Source organism: Oreochromis niloticus, linkage group LG3 (assembly GCF_001858045.2).
Source record: "Oreochromis niloticus isolate F11D_XX linkage group LG3, O_niloticus_UMD_NMBU, whole genome shotgun sequence".
In the NCBI taxonomy this organism is placed as follows: Eukaryota; Metazoa; Chordata; class Actinopteri; order Cichliformes; family Cichlidae; genus Oreochromis; species Oreochromis niloticus.
Window position 1 is genome coordinate 61,163,850 of NC_031967.2, and position 23,225 is coordinate 61,187,074.

At 39.0% G+C, this 23,225-nt stretch overlaps 1 protein-coding gene and 1 long non-coding RNA gene across 6 annotated transcripts in view; one reads left to right on the forward strand and one right to left on the reverse strand.

Annotated features, from left to right (window-relative positions):
• LOC100703578 (nuclear factor 7, ovary) overlaps positions 1–23,225 on the forward strand; it is a 972,198-nt gene that overhangs the window by 380,274 nt on the left and 568,699 nt on the right. The window lies entirely within an intron of this gene.
• Positions 9,701–15,146, reverse strand: LOC109196436 (uncharacterized). Its single transcript, XR_002057892.1, has 3 exons — positions 15,105–15,146; positions 12,277–12,379; positions 9,701–9,721 (listed from the first exon to the last, which is right to left on the reverse strand). It is a non-coding gene; the product is annotated as an uncharacterized LOC109196436 (long non-coding RNA).

Genomic DNA, 23,225 nt, shown 5'->3' on the forward strand with positions numbered 1-23,225 from the left:
TGATCAGTGGAATCATATTTTGGGGATTTACTTACCTGGATGATTCACTCTGTGTCAAGACATTGGACTGTTTCCAGTTCCATTATTGTATATTTGTGACCATTGTCCATGAAAACCACTAGAAACACATAAATCCCTTTTTGCAGGGCTGCTTTTCTTTAAGTCTACAGAGAAAATCTGCCTGTAGTTCTCAGTTTGTGGTAGATAAAGCTAGGCTAACAGTTCCCCCTGGTTCCAGTGTTTGTTGTGTTCTGGGATAAATATTTCCTTAATCTGAACTGTTAATAATACTGAGATATGTTGGTCTCCCTGGAAACCTCCTATCCTTTATGGATCGTTTCATGTGACGTGTGTATGAAACAAACAGGAAGTGAGCGAAGGCCACAGGAAATGTTTCCAGCTCTTCCTCCTCTATCAGACATTCCCTCCATACCTGAGAGTGTCCAGTCTCCAGCCTGGATCCTTCAGTCGAGCGGACAGCAGCTTCATTCCCGAGTCTCCTGGATGATTGTAGCTCAGGTCCAGCTCTCTCAGATGGGAGGGGTTGGAGCTCAGAGCTGAGGCCAGAGAAGTACAGCCTTCCTCTGTGATCAGACAGCCTGACAGACTGCAGACACACAAAACAACAATCCGTCTGTGAACAATGATTTTCTGTATTTCAGGTACAATAACATTATTCAATATCTTTGTGTATAAATAAAGCTAAATTAAATTGAATGGATAGAAAATCAATTTGATTTTGCTTTATCTATACATAATTTATTTAGACAAAAAAAATAACAATAAACAAAATACAAACTAAGGAGAGAGATAAGCACATGCACCAGTGGCACTTAAAAGCATCAGGGGTGAAAATAGGGGAATGGAGAAGAAGCAGAGCATCATGGGAACTCTACTAAAAACCTGACCCTAAAGCAGCATAACTAAGGGATCGTACAGGTTTGACTAATCCAGATTGAACTGAGCTTCATCACAAAGTAAAGTTTGATGCTGATCTTAGAGGGTGTCGATCTCATGAACTTAAACTGGGAGCTGGTTCCACAGCAAGTTAAACATAGCCAGGCTTTCTTCGTGTTTGCTGGTTTAACAAATCCGAAAATCCCAGTCAGAGATGACTAATTTCTCTGTTAACTCAGCCTTTCTGATTCAGCATCTGTGCACGCTCACACTGGGCAGAGATAGCTCAGTAGGTAGAGTGGTGGCCCACGATCAGGGGTGGAGGTCGGGGGTTTGAATCCACTGAACGGCAACCCTGAGGTACCCCTGAGCAACGCACCATCTCTACACACTGCTCCCCACTGAGTGAATGGGTTAAATGCAGAGAGGAAATTCTCCATGAGGCTCAATAAAGTATACACTATTATTATAACAAAGACGCTTTATGCATCGTTTCATGCTTCTGAACAAACTAGATGGATTGAGTGTGGCCTACAAATGAAATGGTGCTGAAGAATATCCTTCCATTGCCTTCCACTTATCCAATTCAGGGTAGAATGGAATTCTGAAGCCTATCCCAGCAGTCATATGGTGAGAGGTGGGGAATGAGATCAGCACTAATTTAGGCAATTTTAATTTGACCTCATGTTGTGTCGGGGTTAAGTCTTGCTTTCCAGAACAGTTTCTCTTCAGTTCATCTATTTGTCTATCTATGCCGTACTGCTTCCCTGACTGGTTCTTCACTACCTCATGCAGTAGTCCAACCCACAATTAGTAAATAGATGAAATAGGTTTTCAGCATTACTCTAAGACAGGATGTTTTTAATTTTACAAATGGTGCGCAAATGAAAGCAAGCAGTCCTACATATTAATTTTCAATCCACGTTCAAGGACATTCTAAATGAAAACAAACTCATAACCAACATTATCCAGTGTGTTTTTAAATCTATATTTAATTGATTATGCCGCTCATCAGATTTCTGTTAGAATTCTATCATAATCCTCCTTTATGAGACCTTTATTGGGGAATAGAGCATTAAAATGTATAGTTTCTTAAGGTTTTATGTGGAGATGTGGCATTAATAAATAGATTATTCTGCATTAAGAAAAATAATAAACCCCTACAAATCTGATTTGGATATTTCCTTAATAAAAATATATTATGGACAAATGACCCTAAATCTTTAACTTTACCAGCGCCATGTAATTTTCTCAAATGTGACTCTGAAAAATCTCAAACAATAATTTAAAGTCTAATAAAATTCTTTAAAGGTTCACTTTTTTATAGGACAATTGAATATAGATTTTAAATGATGATAATCAGTGCAAAAGGTTGAAACCTGACCTGAGAGTTTCCAGTTTAAAGTTTGCACTCTTTACTCCATCAGACAGAAGCTTCACTCCTGAATCCTTCAGGTCAGAGTTACTCAGGTCCAGCTCTTTCAGACTGCAGGACTGGGAGCCGAGAACTGAGGACAGAGCTTCACAAGCTCCATCTGAGAGTTTACAGTGACTCAGTCTGAAAAAGGACAGATTAACAAACATGAAAAAATAACCTTTTTGTTAAAGTGAAATGCTGTATTATTATTTTAGCAATATCTAATACTGTCTTTTCTCTGGACACAGTCATTCCTTTGGCTAAAAAAATAAGAATTATTAATTCTGTCAGATGATGAAAACAAATATATAGTTTGGTCTGACCTAAGAGTATTTAGTTTACAGTTTGGATTTTTTAGTCCATCACAAAGAAGCTTCACTCCCGTGAGATCGGAGTTACTCAGGTCCAGCTCTCCCAAACTAGAGGACTGAGAACTAAGAACCGAGGACAAAGCTTCACAGCTTTTCTCTGAGAGGTTACAGCCCATCACTCTGAAAAACAACAACAACAACAACCAAAAAAAACTGGTAAAAAGTAATCAGGAGTAAAGAACTATGACATTTAACAACTGATTGTGCTATTTTGTCTTCTTGATTTTTTATTGTGACAGTTAGATATATAATGAGATATATATCTCTTTTGATCTGACCTGAGAGTTTTACAGTGTGAACTCTTCAGTCCATCAGACAGAGTCTCCACTCCTGAATCCTGCAGGTTGCTGTTACTCAGGCCCAGCTCTATGAGATTGGAGGTCTGGGAGCTGAGGACTGAGGACAGAGCTTCACAGTTTGTCTCTGACAGGTTACAGAGACTCAGTCTGAAAAAGTAATGCAGTTTGTGATTAAACTAAACCAATTTATAAAAACAGTGTCCCGATTAAAATGTGTACATGAAGAAAATTATCCAAAATGTCAACTTAAGAGGAAAATTATTGTTCTCAGGAAAAACCAAAAGTAAAGCAGCAAGTAAAATATATTTGTATGTGAATTAGTTTTATTTATTTTTTTTAGCTTTACAGTAAGGCATCCTTTGAGGTGCTCTGCCACAGTTTCTGACACCTGCTGGCCGAGTTGTTGACAACCCATATAGAAAAGAAATAGGAAAAAATGATAAAAGACTTGCATCAGCTTTAGCTTGCTGCATATACTGAATCGTATGAGGCTTATATGATGTACTCATGAAAGTGTCCACTTTCTCATTACTTTTATATATTGTTGTCCAAAACATACAAGGTTCATTTATATAATTTTTCAATTGATCTTTTTATACATGCTTTTTACACAAGTTTCCCACAAACTTTAAAAAAATTAAGAAATGGTTACTAACATCAGAGGATGATGTAGTTACATTCTGCTGATTAAAGTTTATGCATTAGAAATGAAGATCAGATTTTTTGGAATGTCAAGATTGTAAGTGAACCAAATTAGTCTAATAAACCAAAATATATAACATGATAGTGGAAGCTCTATGTATGACATTCTGAAGCCAAAACAGGCCATAGATCCTCTGAACACTGAGAAAAAGGTGCATGAGGTAGAACCAATGCACACAAACAATAAGGAGGCTCAGTGATGGTCAGGTAGCATGGCTGCTCAGCACAACATCACAGCACACAGCCAACCATGGTGAAGTTGCTGGTGTAAAGATAGAGCATAGTCAAGTCATCTGAAAGATGATTAAAAGTTTACTTATGGGCTTATGTGGCAACTAGCTAAGGTCCAGGAAGAGCAGCCTCGGGATTAGCTAGTTTATGAATATGAAGCTAAATTTCTCAGGCTGTTAGCTCCAAGACATGGAGCAATACCACTCCTTGACATGACTTTGGTAATGTGTTGGCTTAAGCAGAACAACCCAGGTCCAGAGGAAACAGGAAGAGACATAGTCCTAGCACCAACTAGGGTTTGAGGAGTGCAGATAGAGAGTATGATCTCCACTCAAGGCTCCAAAGTCAGGTAATTGGGACAAGGCTGGGAGGTTGGAGCAGTAAAGACTTCTTGGCAATTATTCCTGCAGAAGCAGATCAATTACCAAGAATCGCACCTTTTGTGGAACAGGACTGACCCAAAGTGCAGGGTGCAGAGGACATACGGACTAAAAGAGCAAGCAATTCATTAACTGATAGAAGTCAGTAAGAAATTAAATATCAAACTGAATAAAAACCCACAGCAAAGACCAAAAGGGAGGGCAGGACTAACCAGTGTAGAGGAAACAAGGGCCAGGGAAATGAGACAAAGTTGTACAAAATAAAGACAGCGAGATTTTATTCTTAGAACTGGCAACCCTAACCCACAAGCAACATGAGGAAAATGATTCAGTTCACCAGCAGCTGGTGAAATTTGGGTGATTGTACAAGCAAGGTCGATTGTAGTAGAGCAGTATTTTGGAAATGAGGTAGAAGTGAAGAGAGAACAGTGCAGTAACAGAACACTGGTTTATTCTATGTGGTGTTGGTATGAACAAAATGTGTGATTATTTCTTTTCTTTTTTTGTATTTGTTTTTGAAGAGTTGATGTTTAGCATTTATGTATTCACTACAGGGTGGGTCTGGACATTACTTTAATAACAATTGCACCTAGTTTTTTTTTTTTTTGTCAGAAATGCTGACAATTGTTGCTGCTACATATGCATTAACAGTTGGATTGAGCACTGATGACAATGTAAATGTTTTATATATTTTTCAAACCCCTGCACCATTACAGTTTTTTCAAACTGTGCACACCTGCTTTATGTTAAGTAGAATAACCATTTACCAAATAAAGGCATCAGCACGTATTTACTTACAGAGATTTATTTGAGGCATTGACCTCTGGCAGCAGCTCCACAAGAGCGTCCTCTGAAGAAAATGTCTTTCGGTCTGCATCTTTTTTTGATGAGACTAAGATTAAGACCAGAGCTGACCACTGATCAGGGGAATGATTACGTATGGAGAAACTTCCTAAACTCATGTATCGCTGGATCTCCTCCACTAGAGAACGATCATTCAGTTCATTCAGACAGTGGAACAGATTGATACTTTTCTCTCCAGACTGATTCTCACTGAGCTTCTTCTTGATGTACTGGACGGTTTCCTGATTGGTCTGTGAACTATTTCCTGTCTGTGTCTGCAAACCTTGTAGGAGAGTCTGACTGGTCTGCAGTGAAAAACCCAGGAGGAAGCGAAGGAACAGGTCCAGGTGTCCGTTTGGACTCTTTAAGGCCTTGTTCACAGCACTCTGGTAGAAGTGAGTCGCTGAAGATTCTGTTGTTTCAGACTTCTGGGAGGTGGTTTGTTGCTCTTCCAGCAGATTGACTCCAGAGTTGATGAAATTCAAATGGACATGAAGAGCAGCCAGAAACTCCTGAACACTCAGATGGATGAAGCAGAACACCTTGTCCTGGTACAGTCCTCTCTCCTCTTTAAAGATCTGTGTGAACACTCCTGCGAACACTGTGGCTGCTCTGATATCGATGCCACACTCTGTCAGGTCTGATTCATAGAAGATCAGGTTTCCTTTCTGCAGATGATCAAAAGCCAGTTTTCCCAGAGACTCAATCATAATCCTGCTCTCTGGACTCCAGTGTGAATCTGTTTGGGCTCCTTCATCAAATTTGACCTTCTTCACTTTGGCCTGAACCACCAGGAAGTGGATGTACATCTCAGTCAGGTTCTTGGGCAGACGTCCCTCTCTGGTTTTCAGCACATTCTCCAAAACTGTAGCAGTGATCCAGCAGAAGACTGGGATGTGGCACATGATGTGGAGGCTTCGTGATGTCTTGACGTGAGAAAGGATCCTGCTGGCCTGCTCCTCATCTCTGAATCTCTTCCTGAAGTACTCCTCTTTCTGTGGGTCAGTGAACCCTCTGACCTCTGTCACCATGCCAACACAGTCAGGAGGGATCTGATTGGCTGCTGCAGGTCGTGTGGTTATCCAGAGGTGAGCAGAGGGAAGCAGTTTCCCCCTGATGAGGTTTATCAGCAGCACGTCCACTGAGGTGGACTCTCTAGGGTCAGTTATGATTGTAGTTTTGTGGAAGTCCAGAGGAAGTCGACACTCATCCAGACCATCAAAGATGAACACAACCTGGAAGTCTTCAAAGCTGCAGATTCCTGCTTCTTTGGTTTCAGTAAAGAAGTGATGAACAAGTCCCACCAAGCTGAACTTTTCCTCTTTCAGCACATTCAGCTCTCTGAAAGTGAATGGGAACATGAACTGGATGTTCTGGTTGGCTTTGTCTTCAGCCCAGTCGAGAATGTATTTCTGAGTTAAGACTGTTTTCCCAATGCCAGCCACTCCCTTTGTCAGCACTGTTCTGATTGATTCAAGTTGTCCAGGTGAGGTTTTAAAGATGTCTTCTTCTCTGATTAATGTTTCTGGTCTGTCTCGTTTCCTGGATACTGTTTCAATCTGTCTGACCTCGTGTTTATCATTGACCTCTGCAGTCCCTCCCTCTGTGATGTAGAGCTCTGTGTAGATCTCATTCAGAAGGGTTGGGTTTCCTGCTTTAGCGATGCCCTCAAACACACACTGGAACCTCTCCTTTAGTGTAGATTTAAGTTTGTGAGGACAAATGGCATCTAGAAGTTTTCAAAGAAAAAAACAACAAAAAAAAGTACAACATAAGGTACTTTTGAAAAAAAACATATAGATAATATAAATTCCTTTTATGATCATTTGTACAGATTGGTCTATGTATTTTTATATTAGTAAATTTTCTATTGAACACCAGCAACCTAAATCTTCAGTGAAATCTTCTTACTTCCCTGCAGACGGTCAGCCAGCTCCTCCTGCTTCATTGTTCTCATGAAGTCCAGGGTGATTTTCACAAATGCCTCTCTGCTGCTCCTCCTCTGCTCCTCCTCCTCCCTCTGACTCTCTAAGCATTCTGGGTAACCTGAACTCAGAACCTTCTTGATCTTCTTCAGCTCTTTCTTCACAAAGGTGATGATGTTGTCCTCCAGCAGCTGGAACAGAATACTTCATGAATGACCCAATTATACTGAAATCATGGAGCCAAACACTGATTATCTGCTGTTCCACAAAGAGCAGCATGAAGATGAAAAGTATGTGTTGTACATGTACAGACCATAAATATGGAGTCCAGGCTTGTTTGATCCTGCTGGGCAGACTGACCACTGGGAACCTCTGAGCTCTCGTGATCCACTCTGTGGAGGAATCATGAAGAGTTAGTCCACATGAAATCTGTCTCCAGAGAGACAAGGAAAGGAAAAGACACGGATGCTAGTGACTAGTTTATCTCATCAATATAATATAACTCTTAAACAATATTTAGCTGTTCATCCAGTCCGGGGAAAAAAAGTAGCCAATCTGCTGGGTTATATTCTAAGAACAAAGCAAATGAGAGCTTGTAATGTATCCAGCTGATATTTGGAATAAGCTCCTGTGTGATTCCTGTATGCCTGTTGAGTTTGTTTTGCCCATGATTAAGCTTATTTTTCTTTGTGGAGTTCATTTTGTTCATTTTTAATTCCTCAGGACTTCCTGTCTCTACTTTTTTTTTTGTCAGAGCCCTGCTCTAAATACTGTCCTAGATTTAACACTGTTCGAGATGCTGGATTTAGAAGTATGTACAGTGCCATCTTTTGCTGTTGCAGAAGATGTCGCCAGGTTGGTTGCTGCCAATAGATTTACAAAACATAATGTTAGCTAACTACTGACAAAACAAGTGAAAAACAAGTGAAAGTGGAGAGTATATCCTTGTTATGAACATAAACTCATTGTTTCAGCAACTCAGCATTGAACTTGATTTTTAGTTTTACTGTTGTCGATTCTGTAACTAGTCAGGAAACAATGTAATGTAAGTCTAATAGCAGCAAGCAACTGACCAACTATGGGATCTCAAATTAGGGAAAGATGGCACTAAACATGTTCTAAAACATTAAACATTTATTTTTTGTTTAAATCCAGCTTCAGGGACAGAGTTAAATTTATCACTTTTGTAGAACTCCATGTAAATTCACACCCACTTACAGTCTTGTGCCAAATTTTGGCACTGCCACTTTTCATATCCTCCCTGGTGAACAAATGTCTTGGTGGTATTCCGAGGTAACAAAGCCCTCTTTTCCACTCTTTCTGTTGCACAACAAGTAAGTCAAACTTTCTTTGTTGCCTGGTCTTAGATTTTTCATGCTGTGCTAGTTGAATCTTCTCATTGAATAGTATGATGAGAGTATTCTCATCTAGAAGCATTGCAAGTCTCTGTCAGATCCGCCCCTTTTAAGATTTTAGCACATCAATGATAAAATTTGTTTGTGTCACTCATTCAATGAGGAGCTAGTGCCATCTAAATGATTTTTGTTGCTCCAAGGTCCTTAACTGAAGAGCTCATTCGCAGACTTTTAGGAGTAATCCTGTTCTGTCTGCATCTGTCTGCAACAGGTGGCTCAGGTAATTAGCCATTGTTTAGAAATAAATATATATTCTTAGTGCTTCTTTTGTGATTATAATGTTTTATGTATTTTAATAAGAGAGGCCTTTAGAAACCAAACCCAGACGAGACAAAAACTAGGTCAGAGGGTGACAGGTCACCCTGGCAACAGGCTCTAGAAAGGGGGAGTTTAGTGCAGAGCTGCACAGGAAATAAGACACAAAGAAAGAGGAACTAGAAACATATAAGGAGCTGTTTTTATCGAAACTATAGGTGACATAGCAGAACTATACAACCAGGCTGGCTGCTACTGCCTTCAGACCTGAGCTTGTGTCTCCGTGTGTTCGGTCTCCATTTCCGGAAATGTAAAATAAAGATTATTTTTTGAGCTTTGACCACTCTGAGTCCAGTCTTTTTCTGCCGCCAAAAGAATGCAAAAGAACTAAATTTAATACCCTCTTACGTGTCATTTGCTCATAGTCATACTAGCTTAAGCTTAAGCCAGTACTTACCAAGGTGGGTTAAAATGTCTTGATGCATGGTCAATAATCCAAGAAAGTAAATCCAAAAAGTGTCACTTGGATGAGTGACGACATGTTTCTGCCTCTGGAATTGCAACGTCCAGATGAACATACTGGTAATCAACTTTTGGGATTTAGTTACCTGGATGATTGAGCATGCATCAAGACACCTCTCAAATAGTTCATGTTACTAACAGCTCACCTGTATGCAGCAGAGCTCTGCCCCTCTTTAAATCCAATGATGTGATCTTTAGACCGGTCACTCTGTAAGGACACACAGCTGGGTGAAGGTCCAGGTGGGTTCCTGTGATTAATGATGGAGCAGTGATGTGAGTGCTGAGCTGTGACATGGAGAAGAGTCATGGACAGTTAGAGATGGTCATCTCACCTCTGAGCTTTGGTCTGGCTCTCATGTTCCCCACACAGAGTGGTTTTAGAGGGAGGGACTCCCTCCTCTCTGTCCTCACACTGATCCATGCTGCTCAATTCACATCAGCTCAAAAACACTTTCTACCTTCACCTGCAGAGGAAACACAAATCATTCATATGTACATCAACTGAAATCCTCCTTTCCATCATGTGTGCTGTCCAAAGATCAGCTTTCTTCTTTCCTGCTTCCTCTCAGTGTCAGCTGAATGCAGTCAGACAGAAGTGTGAGGCAGAAGAAGCTGCAATCAGTTGCTCTACTTCTACTATGAGTCCACTCGATGGAGTCATGACGCACACATGATGCATTCAGCTAAAACAAACTGATTGACTGTGACTTCAGTCAAATAATATTTTATATATTTTATATATATATGTATATATATATATATATATATATATATATGTATATATTTCAACACGTGTGAACAACATTTTTCAAACATTTCAGCTGATCCATGATTCAAAGAGGATCAGCAGAGTTAAAAGCTTCACACTAAATATTCCTGCTGAGTTTGCAGAGAACCATGCACACACTGAATTACTGGTAATAAGAATCTTCTTCCATCAAGTAACACTCTGTCAGTTCTGGATTAATGTGAACCACCAGTGACAGGAAGGAGGAGTTGGAGTTTCACAACATGCCAGACTGGTGTTTTCTGTGTATCTTTAATTTACACCGAAGGAAATTTTTAGTAGTTACAGCTCTCTGTACTGAGAGTTTCATTGACAGAGGCCAAGAGAGTAAATTAGAGTACATCAGAGGGGCAGCTAGAGTCGAATGCTTTGGAGACAAAGTTAGAGGCTGAATTTAGACATCTGCAGAGGAGACAGAGTGGATACTGAACAAAAGATGATGAAGATAGAGCTGGGATGCAGCAGGCGAAAAGGAAGACTTCAGAGAAGATTCATGGATAGAGAAGGTCAGTATCCACTGTGGAGACCTCGTAAGTGAGCGGCCAGGAGGAGAAAAAGGACAAGCTTATTATAGGACAGTGACCAAAAAAAGAAAAAAGTCCAAGTTAATTGTTTGCTCATGATCCCTGAAGTGTGACAGTAATATTTTAGTTCATATAAAGTAAAATATGCACACATTTTAACAAATATCTGTTTGTTCTAGAGTGTTTAATTTTAAACATACAGAAAGACTGACATCTGCAGGATGGCTTAAAGTAAGAAATCAATAACTGTTATTTTGTATTATTATATATAAATATTGGAGTACAAGTGATCATGATTATTTTATATCACTTTATTAAAACATATTTTGAAAATACTCTCATCAATAATTTTGTTTATTTAGAGCATTTCTTCTGTCTCAACTCATTCTTATATAGAGCTTTTTTACTCGACCTGACAACTCAAAGCGCTTGCCTCAGTACAACTTGCCTCATTCACAAATTCACATGAGCACTTTTTCTATGCAAGCACTTTCTATCAAACCTTCACACTCTGCTGGATGCTTGGAGATGATTGGAGAACAAGTTGGGGTGAATATCTTGCCAAAGAATATTGAGCATGTAGACCTGGAGCTGCATACTAGTTTTAACTGATTTGTAATTGTCTACAAATGTTTTTCGTTATCAGCGTTTTAGTTAATATCAGTTATTATTATGAGCTGGGTCACATTTACACAATCCTGAAATGACATGAATGAAGAGCTCCACTAACAACTTTTCCTTCATGTAAATACAGCTTTTTACTGTCTGTGTACAAACGGATCTTTTATTCTACATTCATAGACCTCACAGGTCTATGAATGTAGAATAAAGGAGGTTTAACAATTGTGCAATAATTTGGTCAGTTGTTTTAAATATCCCAAAGAAACAAACTGTGACTTTTCTTTTTAACTCAGATAAGTTGTGACATTAAAAACGCACAAATGAACCTCTCCCACTGATTTCTGACTTCTTATTTTATTTTTGGACTAGAGGAGTATCTTTATTTGATTTAAACATCAAAATAATCCTTTCTTTCCTCTCTTTCATTTAACACAGTTTATCATTTGTGTGAAAGCAGAGAATTAACTGCAGAAGAACTGAAAAACAAAAAGGCACAGATTTTCTCTATTGTTACTGGATTTTTTATTTTATTTTCTTTTTAAGAGCACACATAACTGACAGAACAAAGATCCCAGTAGGATTTCTGGGAAACTGGTTAGTGACCCGAATCAGTGCAAGTAGAACATGAGAAGATCTCTCCTGTCTCACATCATGTTCATGAGAAACAAACCTGATGATCGCTGTTTTCAGCCAAAGAAGCATTCTTCACATGTTTAAACTAGAAAAACTAGAAACTGCATGCAGCATAGTTTCGGTTTGCAGCACGCCTCATGTTTGTGAAGGATCAACAGCAACAACAGGTTATTAACAGAGCTGTAAAAAGCCCAAGACACGTCAGGAGTTTGTTTGATTTTACATTTTATACATCAGATTTATTTCATGTTACATAAATAAAAATACCTCACTTCACAATCTGGTACTAAAGTTAGTAAGTAAAATTGTATTCATAATACATTTCAAGATAAAGATCACAAAGTGCTTCACAAAGAAATACCAGAACATTCCTTTAGGAAACTACTGAGTCCACAGATCTGAAGCTCAAGTTCCTAAAGACAAACGGTTGAAAGAGGAAACAAAGCAAACTTACAGTTTCTTCGCACAGAGACGCAAACAACAAGCTCCACTCCACACCTGGACACTAAACACAGAGACACAAGTGAGGTATCTCCTGGAAGGAGGCGGGACTCCACCTGGAGTAGGACAGAAAGGAGGAGGCAGGAGGAGGTTTCTGAACGTTAACCTTGGTTAGATTTAAAGTATAATTCAACTCGACTCATTCCATTTTTCATTGAGCAGTTTTGGTTCTTATTAAAATAGCATAATGGGATTATTTTATATTATAATTATCAAGTTCTCTGAAAAAGACTGATCTCATTGTGAAAATCATGAAAAGAATCTCTTTTCATGGCCATCAATGAAAGGGATGCAAACTGTTTAAACTCTGAAAACGCCCATCTGTTTTTATGTTTCTCTGTTGCTCCTCAATTCAGCACACAGATCTCCTTTCCACTTTCCATTTAAATTTAAATTGACCACCGACAGACCATGGGAAGTCTTTGTCTTGTCGAAAGCAGCTGCGATCGTGGCTCAAGAGTTGGGAGTTCGCCTTGTAATCAGAAGGTTGCTGGTTCGAGGACAGTCTTGGTCGTTGTGTCCTTGGGCAAGACACTTCACCCGTTGCCTACTGGTGGTGGTCAGAGTTCGGCAGCCTCGCTCTGTCAGTGCGCTCCAGGGTGGCTGTGGCTGCAATGTAGCTTGCCATCACCAGTGTGTGTGTGTGACTGGATGTGTAAAGCGCTTTGGGGTCCTTAGGGACTAGTAAAAGCGCTATATAAATAGAGACCATTTACCATTTTTATTTTATAAAAAACTTTATTGAGACCCATGAACACCTGACAGGAACACATGAAGCTGGTGATCAGGATTACAATTCAGAGTTGAAATAAAAAAATCTCTCTGAGCTGTTGAACTACTAATCACTACACTACTACTCACTGTGGAAACTGTGAATAAACTAAAAGTCCTGACTTTAAACTTTTATCAAGGTTTTTTATCAAAGCAATTGTGCAGAAATAATATTAAACTATAAGAGTACTTCTATGTGTAGTGAACCCCACTGAAATAAAATTACAGAGATATTAACTTGTATTCATTCATCATTCCGTTATAACTGAGTATTGTTTCAAAATGTATAATTAACACATGAGCGAGGCACAAAAAGGAATCGTAGGAATACCAGAGGAGCAGCAGCTCCTGGTAGACCAAGCAGTCAGCCGAGACTGCAAGACCAGGCTGACCAACCTGTGCACCACCTGGATTTATTACAAGAAGGTCTATGACTCGATGCTGCACACACATGGAGCCTGGAACACCTAAAACTGTATAAGATCAACAGGAACCTAAAAGCCTTCATCAGGAACTCAGTGTGAATGTGATGAACAACAGTGGAGGCCAACTTCAAGCTCATAGCACAAGTCAGCATCAAGTGTGGGATCTACCAAGAAGAGGCTCTGTCCCCACTGCTGTTCTACAGCAATGAATAATAAATAAAAGACCTCATAGTCTGTCAGATCTGAATGATTAAACTGCAGCTTCTTGACTTCAGTGTGTGTGTGTGTGTGTGTGTGTGTGTGTGTGTGTGTGTGTGTTCACTCCAGAAAAATGCAGTCTGACTGCTCAGACTGAGTCTAAGTCAGAGTAAAGTTCACATGCTGTGTTAGGGTGGTTACTCAAAACGAAAGTAAAATATTACACATTACTGGTTCCTTTTGTTAAAAGTAATGCAGAACATTACTTAGTTACTCACTGGAGTAAGTACATTTTTGGGCTTAAAAGCAGAGATGTTTCTGTTGGTGGCTCATAATATTTAACCTTTTATGTAAGATAATAATAATAATAATAATAATAATAATACTTGCAATATTGTTTTCTTGTTCTTACTTGCTCTAGCTGAGCAAGAAATCTTTGGTTTTATTCTAATCCAGTTCATCCTCTGTCTGAAAGCTATTCCACTTCTCCTCCTTGCCTCTAATGCAACTTTCTTCTGATTGTTGGTTTAAAATAGATATAATCTGCTGAATCTCATCCACTCACTGCAGCTGAGATTCAGTCACATTAATTGGAATCCAAGAAACAAAAGATTTTCTCTATTGTTAAATACATGTTTTTTTTTCTTTATTTTAAAAGGCACATAAGAATTAGAGATGATTGATGAGCATCTTTGAACACACAAGAGAGGAGAAGACAGAGTTTTGGCTGTGATTTCTATTTCATTATCATGGGTTGGATTAAAATATCACCTTTGGCAGCATTAACCAGTTGGCGGTTGAGGAAAATATATATACATAACTGAGAGGCCAGTGAAGAAAACTGTTTCACTGAGCTCTTTCAGTTTATAAAACTATTCTTCTGTTTTTCATGAATAAACTGAGTCCTTATCAAACAAAAGCATGAACAGGTGTGATTGGAAGAACCTGATCATCATAAATTGTTCAATGTTTGTAAACTTCTAGGTTTCATTTCCATCAACTTTGTTTGCAGTGAACCTGACCTGAGCTGGAGATGATTGACTTTCTGTTTTTTCAGTGTCACTTCAGTAAAACCTGAAAGTCGACTTCTAAGAACAGACTGATTATATCTGATTGTTTCCAGTTAAAAAAGTTAAAGAAGGAAAAACGTCCCATCAGTGATGATCAGTGTCTAAAATTTCATACAGATCAATTTAAACTGTTTATCACAGTAACAAATGCTTCAGTGCAGAGTTACTGACTGATAATCACTGTGGATTCCACTCAGTCAATAATCTATAATTATGTGGATTTTTCTTCAAACACAAATAAAGAAATAAGAGAGCAGAAACAAACAGTACAACTGTAAATAGTAAAACTATTAAATGAGAAAACAAAGCAAACTTACAGTTTCTTCAAACAGTGACACGAACAACAAGCTCCACTCCACACTTGGACACTGAACACAGACACACAGGTGAGCTGCTTCCTGGAAGGAGGCGGGACTAAACCTGAAGAGTGTGAGAGGGCCACACCTTCATGTGCTGATTCACAAATATGTTGTCTGACTGCTCAGACTGAGTCTAAGTAAAGTTCGAAATCTGTCGTGTGAAGACTTAAATCTCTGTTGTAGCTGAACACACTGATCACAGCTCTGACACAACCACACTGTTTACTTTATTTGGAACATAAATCTTTATACTGCAAATATTCACAGTGACTTTCTGCTTCCAGTCTACAGATCCATTCACACTTTCTACTTTCACCTGTGCAGTAAAGAATGAGCGCAGAGCTGAAACTAACCATCCAATCAATGAGCAGCATCAACACCTGACCTTTGTTCAGACTCTGCTATTGAAGATGTTGTTGTAAGGTAAGGTAAGATTTATTCATATAGCACTTTTTAAGCATTTTTTTACGTGAATGAAATGAGTGAAATGATGTAAATATCCGAAACATCTGTTAGTATCTGAGTTAAATTAAAGCTTTCTGGACAGATTGGCCAATGAGAACGGAGAGTTTTTTTTTCTTGAGTAAAATATTTGAAACCTGCCACTGGAATCAAAATTCAAAAATAACTTTTAAAAATGAGACAAATTTAACGTTTGAACATTTTATCTGGTGACTTTTGCTCAAGAATGCTCCCCAGACTCTGAGGAAGAATCACCTGTCCTCAGACATCCTGGTGAACTTCTATCGCTGCACCATCGAGAGCATCCTGACCATCTGTATAACAGTCTGGTACGGGAACTGCTCTGCCTTGGACCGGTAGGCGCTGCAGAGGGTCATGAAAATTGCCCAGCACATCTCCGCAGCACCATTTCCTGCTACAAAAGACATCTACACAAAATCATCAAAGACCCCAGTCACCTAGCACATGGACTCTTCACCCTCCTGCCCTCTGGGAGGCGCTACAGGAGCCTCAGGACTAAGACCAACTCTCAGGCTCCTGAACTCTGCCTCCTGACATTTGACAAAACAAATGGACAACTCTACCCTCATACTCACAATAATAACATGGACTAAACCACTCACAACCACAAGCACTTTATATAACCTCTGTAGAAATTATCCACATATTTCACTGATGTTAACTGCACTACTGTAAATGCTGTACAGACAATCAGTCTGTACAATACGATAATTATAATTCTACAACTGTTTACAACTGTTTATGACTTGCATAGTTCATACTTTATATACATACTTTCATAGCCTGTAAATAACACGTACACTCACTACAGCCTGTACATACTTATAGTTATAGCATATTCATAACATACCTTCATACCGTCTACATTGTACCCATAATAGACTCATATTTTGTACCCTCATACCTATAACTGACTCATTCTGTAATATATATATATATATCTATATTATTGCTGATATATATTTGTAATATATCCATATCATGGCTAAAGCACTTCTGGATGGATGCAGACTGCATTTGGTTGCCTTGTACCTGTGACATGTGCAATGACAATAAAGTTGAATTCTATTCTATTCTATTTGAAGTATTTTCATTAAATAACAGATTGAATTGATTTCATATTATTTCGTTCTGTTTTTATGAACATTTTCCACAGAGTGTTCAGACTTTCTGTACATGCAGGAGGAGGAGCAGGGAAGAAGTGTGCTGATGTTGGAGGGGTCAGGTGATTGGAAACAGTGGGAACACAGTGAGTCCACCTACAGGGCAAGTGGGGAACAGCAGGGATCCAAAATCAGCAGGGATCCAAAATCATATGAAATGTTAATGATTGATGACTTTAAGAAAAACGTCAGAGATAAAACGAGTCTCCGTGTGTTTTCCACAGAAAGTCCAACCAGTCCAACCAATTCAGAAGGAGTCATGTGACCGCAGCAGCAGCTCTCAGAGATCTTACTCCTTCACCTGTACAGGAAGCACTGGGAGCAGATCAATGTTTCCTCTGATTCTGACGTCATTCATAACGTACAAACAGGCAGTCGTGCAGTCGGTTGTTTTCCTGAGGACCCCTTTCCACCTTCCACATTGCTGAATGTGACATGCTCTTCTAAGTTTGCTGTATTTAGTTTGGGTTTTTCATTGCAGCCATAATGTGTCAGCTTTGTTTCCTTTAAACCCAAAGGAAGATTTTCTAACACCAAGCCTGTTTTTTCATTTAAATGGAAGGTGGAGGCAGCAAGCGGCACACTGGAAATTAGTCTTGTCCATATACGACTCACACCAGACATCAGCAGGTTTTCTCGTCTAACTGCAGTGTAGTAGCAGCAGTTTAACATTCAGCCGGTGCTCCTCTATGAGAGTCCCCAGTTCAAAGGCTGCTGGGAGCACTGGGTTGATACCAGGCTGTTCTACAGCAGGGACACCTCCAGAAGACTTCCACTCACCTCCTTCTTCAATCTTGCTTCCTTCCATTGGTCCCTCAACTACTTCTCCCTTGTCCTTTTCTCCTTTTTCAAAGTCTTCATTGATGATGAGCCTATTTCTAATTTTTATGTGAACATAAAGTATTAGATTTATGTGTGTTTAGTAATTATTTTATTTAGGATTAAGGATTAAAATTTCAGAAAATCTGTTATCTGGGATTAATTAATTTTACATGAAAAACATTTATTTCATATTTAACCTCTGTTACGGGTCCGAAATTGAGGACGAGAGTAAAACAATGATGGTCCAAAAGAGGTCGATCAAACAATTGATTTTAATGAATACACGCAGCGTGGGGAGACGTACACTGGAAACCATCAGTTGTAAATCCCCACCCAAAAATACACTTCAGATTGCTTTTATAACATCAGGGTATTGTAACGCCCCCTCTTGCGTTTACAAGCACATAATTTGCATATTTTACAGACAATGAGCAATTTTAAGAAATAAATGCAGACACAGAAGTTCCCCTTTCTGGCATCCATCCAAATATGGTGATGATCTCAGGCCTTTGAGGTCCCCATGGACTTGTCCTCCTTCTGTCACCTGTTGCTAGGCAAACTCAAATGCAACAAGAAGCTGAATCCATTCAGGCCTTCACTCAAGCCTGCCTCTTGATTATATGTATTATTACAAATGCTTGTTATGTGGTTTAATGCAATGTTAATTAATACAATGATAATGCCAATAATAAGTATAAGTAGCAGTAAAATATTCCTTATTCCACACCTCCTAGGACCTGGCGCCCACATATGTGGACATCACATTTTGGGTTATTTAGACCAAAATATTCAATTTTGCTCTACAAGGGCCTGATATCCACTTACGAGGACATTATACTGCCACGGTTCTATTGAATTTTTAAATGAATATCCTCATATGTGGCTCTGATTTTTCATAAAAACAAAAATAAGGTAAAAAAAAAAATCTGGTAATTCTTTGTTTTTACATTCATTGGGCCCCAATATGCCCAAATATCAAAGAGAAATTAAAAATGTATGCCGTGGAAGAGTTCGGGTCTTAGGAGGTTAAAGTAATAACAGTCTGCATTAACTGGCAACAAGTTTTTTACAGCACTGTGGAGGAATTTGGCCCACTCATCTTCACAGAATTGTTCTAATTCAGACACACTGGAGGGTTTTCAAGCATGAACTGGATTTTTAAGGTCATACCTGAGCATCTCAATCAGATTCAGGTCAGGACTTTGACTAGGCCACTCCAAAGAATTCATTTTGTTTTTCTTAAGCCATTCAGAGGTCATTGTGTGTTTTGGATTATTGTCCTGCCATAGAACCCATGTGCATTTAGATTTTTTTAGATTGGTTCCTTGGTATCTCTAAGGTTAATACACCAGATCTAACAGGATGCATGCATCCAAAAAGTTCCACTTTTGTCTTGTTAGTTCACAGAGAATTTTCCCCAAAGTCTTGGGGATCATCAAAATGTTCTCTAGCAAAACTGAGGTGGGCTTTTGTGTTGCTTTTGTTCAGAAGTGGTTTTCATCATGGAATTTAGTTGGTCATGCAAGCCATTGTTGTCCAGTCTCATTCTTATGGTGGAGTCATGAACTCTGACCTTAACTGAGGCAAGTGCCGTACTTTGGATCTTGTTCTGGGGTCTTTTGTGGCCTTAGGGTTAAATAATCGCTAGGGATGGGTGCCGGTCCTGACATTCTCTAGTGAAAAGTTACTGAGACACTGTTGTTTAGACTACAATGAGAGCGCTTCTGTAATAAAACTGTTAGGGGCACACCACCATTTTGAAATCCGCGGCAGCATGTCATGCAGGACACATCTCCCTTCTACAAGTAGGGATGGGTACTGGTAGTTCTGACATAAACGGTAATAACCAGACTGAAAAGCAGTGCACATTTCAGTGCTTTATTTCCCCCTGAGATGTCATACACTTTAGATTCTAGCCAATCATTTTACGTTTCCGAGGATAGTAGGCGGGCCCAGGTACATACGTTCTTTTAGAGCAGATCTACAGATTAAAAATGCCCAAGGCGAAGTGATGAAAAGTCTGGCTGTACTTCAGAGCAAAGGATGCAAACTCAGCAGCCTGCAACAAGTGCTTTAAGGTGATACTGTGCAAAGGAGGTAACACCTCGAATCTGATGAAACTTCCTGGCGACGCATAGCGTTTTTTTTAAAAGCCGAGAAATGCACCGTATCTGATAGCTTGCTGCGAGACCTCACACTGAGCACATCTACTGCGGGTGTGGTGCCTGTTATTGACCCGGAGTTAGCAACATCCCCCAAAAACCCGAAGAGGAGAGTCCTGGCCCCTAGCCCTGCCAGTGTAGCAGAAATGATGACGGATGATGATGGCAGCAGCAGCCAAGAGCGATACCATAAATCCCCTATAGCTGCAGAAAAGGCTAACATTGTTATCTTTTCACAAAAAACAGCTAAACATGAGAGGTTTTAGGACAAAGTTTGTGTTCTTGATTCTTTAAGCACCGGTTTGAGCACCGGCACCATTTCAAAAGTACCGGTTTGGCACCGGTATCGGATAAAACCTAAACAATCCCCATCCCTAGTAATCGCTAGTAATAGCCTGTTTGAAATGGAAGCCTGTTTGAACTATTTATGCCAGTGAAAAAAAAAAAACGTCCGCCACAACACAACAAAGAGGAGAACATCACACGGATAAACTCCTGTTTTCCATATTTTTCAACCAACCGTAAAGAGGTGGCTTTTTTCTTTCTTTCGTGCTGTCATTTGAAAATGCATCTTTTTTTCACTGTTACTGTATAGCAATCATATTTAGAAAAAAACTTGGCTTATATATATTTTTAATCATAACTTTCAAATACAGACTGAGTGTGGCTGCAGCTTGTTGCCATTTCAGCTCAAATCAGTCATGTGATTTGGAGATGCTGCACACAGAGGGTTAATTGCACTCACCTTCATTCCATTTACAGACTGTAACAACTAACCACCTGTGTGAAATCTGAAGTGCTCATGGTGTTGATTCAAATGTGTTCTGACACAATCATAAGCATCGGTTGCTGCTGAAAACAAGAAATAAAGCCGGTCATTGCTATGGGATGAACCCTTTGTTAATGTTGGAGGGGAGATAATACTGTGCAGTATATTCAGTTTAAGAGAATTCTCTAACATTTAATGTTCATGAAACATTAAAATTTTTCTCCCCTGCTAATAGTCAAACAGCTGAGAGCATATTGAGCACAGTAGAGAAAAAGTTTACTGAAGGTGATTTTAAACGATGGACTTTAGCCCATTCAACCTCAGGTTATAGGACACAATGTTTCATCACTGGCACAATTGAAAAATTCCAGCAGTTCCTGAAAGTAACAGCTCTGTGATTTTCAGGGGTATGAGGGTGGTACGGTAATCCCAGGCAGGGCGCCACATCAAAATCTTGGTAAATAACACAGAAAACCACACAGCATAAACAAAACATCTTCATCTTTGTGCAGCTGCTGTGAGTCCGAGCCTGGGATTACTGTAATGACGTTGATATAACTGAAAAGTGCATAGTCGATGGTTTCAGTAACCTATGTGTATCAGCCCTCTTTCTATACTCTATTCTACAATGCATATTTGTGAAGCAACACAAATGTGTGATTGAAATTAAGAGGTAACTGTGAAACATAAAATAACAATGTATATATGCATTAAAGATAAAAAAAAAGAGAGATTATAACTGATTAAAGAGAAATATAGCACTATGGCATATCCTTTGCAATTGCCTGATGTAACTGTATCCAGCTTGTCAAAAATGCTGATACAGTACAATTCTTCTAATTTATAATATACATATATCATATCTAACAACATGTTTTTAGCCACTCTACTTCAAAAATGATATTTCTTTACCAGTGAACAAAAAGTATTATGTAAAAATGAATAGCCCCCTAATAAACTGTACAGTGCCCTGAATCAAAATGACAAATGATTTCCCCACTTCTTGCTACTCACACCCATGTTGTCTGTTCCTAGAAACACGTCTGACCTTATTTGCTTTTAGGTTTTTACCTGCTGTAACAGCTTGATTTCCCTACTGATTTGCATGTTGTTGAAGTAGATTCACCTTTGTGTAACCTTGCTTGTGTTTCTTTGGCCCAGAGGTGTGTCATTTCCAGACATATATTTTTCTTTTAGAGAAGCACAGGTATGGACACATCACCAAAAATACCACTATATGTATTTTCGGAGCAGCACCACTTCCAGAACTACATGTAGTTGTTTTATTGTCGATAAAACTCTTTGCAACATGCGCATTATAAAATGCTTTATTGGTCAATATATCATAGAAACAGGTTAAATGAAAGTTTAAAGTTTACTTTGGTGCCACTGCGAAAACACTCGACGGCATAAAAATCCTGTTGGCACAAAGGCTTTATACAACATCTACAAATCCACTTGATAACTTCTTGAAAATTACAGATAGGCCAAAATTAGAAAAGGTAAGGTGATAATCAATAAACTGGTCTCCACACGTCTTCCGCACGTCTTCACTTTCTACAGAAAGTTCACTCCCTCCTGATGTCCTCATTTGACAGTAAAATATATTAAGAGATCAAATAAAGACCTTGTTAAAAGTCAGCCCCAGTCAGCAGATGATAAGATGAGCTGCTTTACTGTGAGCTTAACTGTATACTAAAAACTTATTCGACTGGAGATAAGTAACCTTAATGTTAAAAATATGTTTCAAAAAAAATGTTGGTACCATAATAATTATGATTACTATATCTGTTGTACAGATTCCAAGAATGGATGGAAGGTGTTCACTGCTCATCCTGCTGCTCTCAGGTCAGTAATATTAATATCTTAAACATTTGAAATATAGCTTGCAACCACACTAAGGCAGACTGATGTGATTTGGGTAATCAGATTACATGTACAGTTTAAAAAAATATATTCATTAACACATCAACCACAAGAACAGAGAGAAGATCTTTGCCTTGACATACCATGATTCTTATATTCACTTTAAATTATGTTACTTAAAAAAGGATTTATTGTTTACTTTTTTACAGCTATTTCTGTGATGGCTATTGAACCAAATAGTTACTGTGGATTACTGTTATGAACAACACCCAGTGTATCCCTCGTGCCAGTCCTAAGTCCAGATAAAATAAGAAGACTTGTATCAGGATTGGCACCTGACATTAAATCACTGCCAAATCAAATATGTGGATAAGAATTACACTTTCATACTGGATTGTTAGCGTCCTGAGTTAACACTTGCCGGCAGCAGTGCTGTTGATGAGCTTGGTGCCAATACAAACTGCAGGGCTTTGACACAAGATGAGGATAGGGGAAGGTGTATAAATAGAGAGAAGGAAAGGCAGTATGATGTTTGAGAGTAGGGATTTTAAATGTAGGGACTATGACTGTAAATGGAAAGCACTAACTAGTGTGTTGCAGAGAATATAGGTACAAACATTGGTACTGGTATTAAATAAACAGTGCTGCTAAATTAAATAGTTTTAATTAATTAACACGTTGTAATTAAATTCAAGGTCAAGTTCACTCTTACTACCATAGATGCTCATAATGCACTGAACAGTATCAACGCTCGCAAAGCTGCTGGCCATGACAACACTCCTGGACATGTGCTTTGAGCATGTGCCTAGCAGCT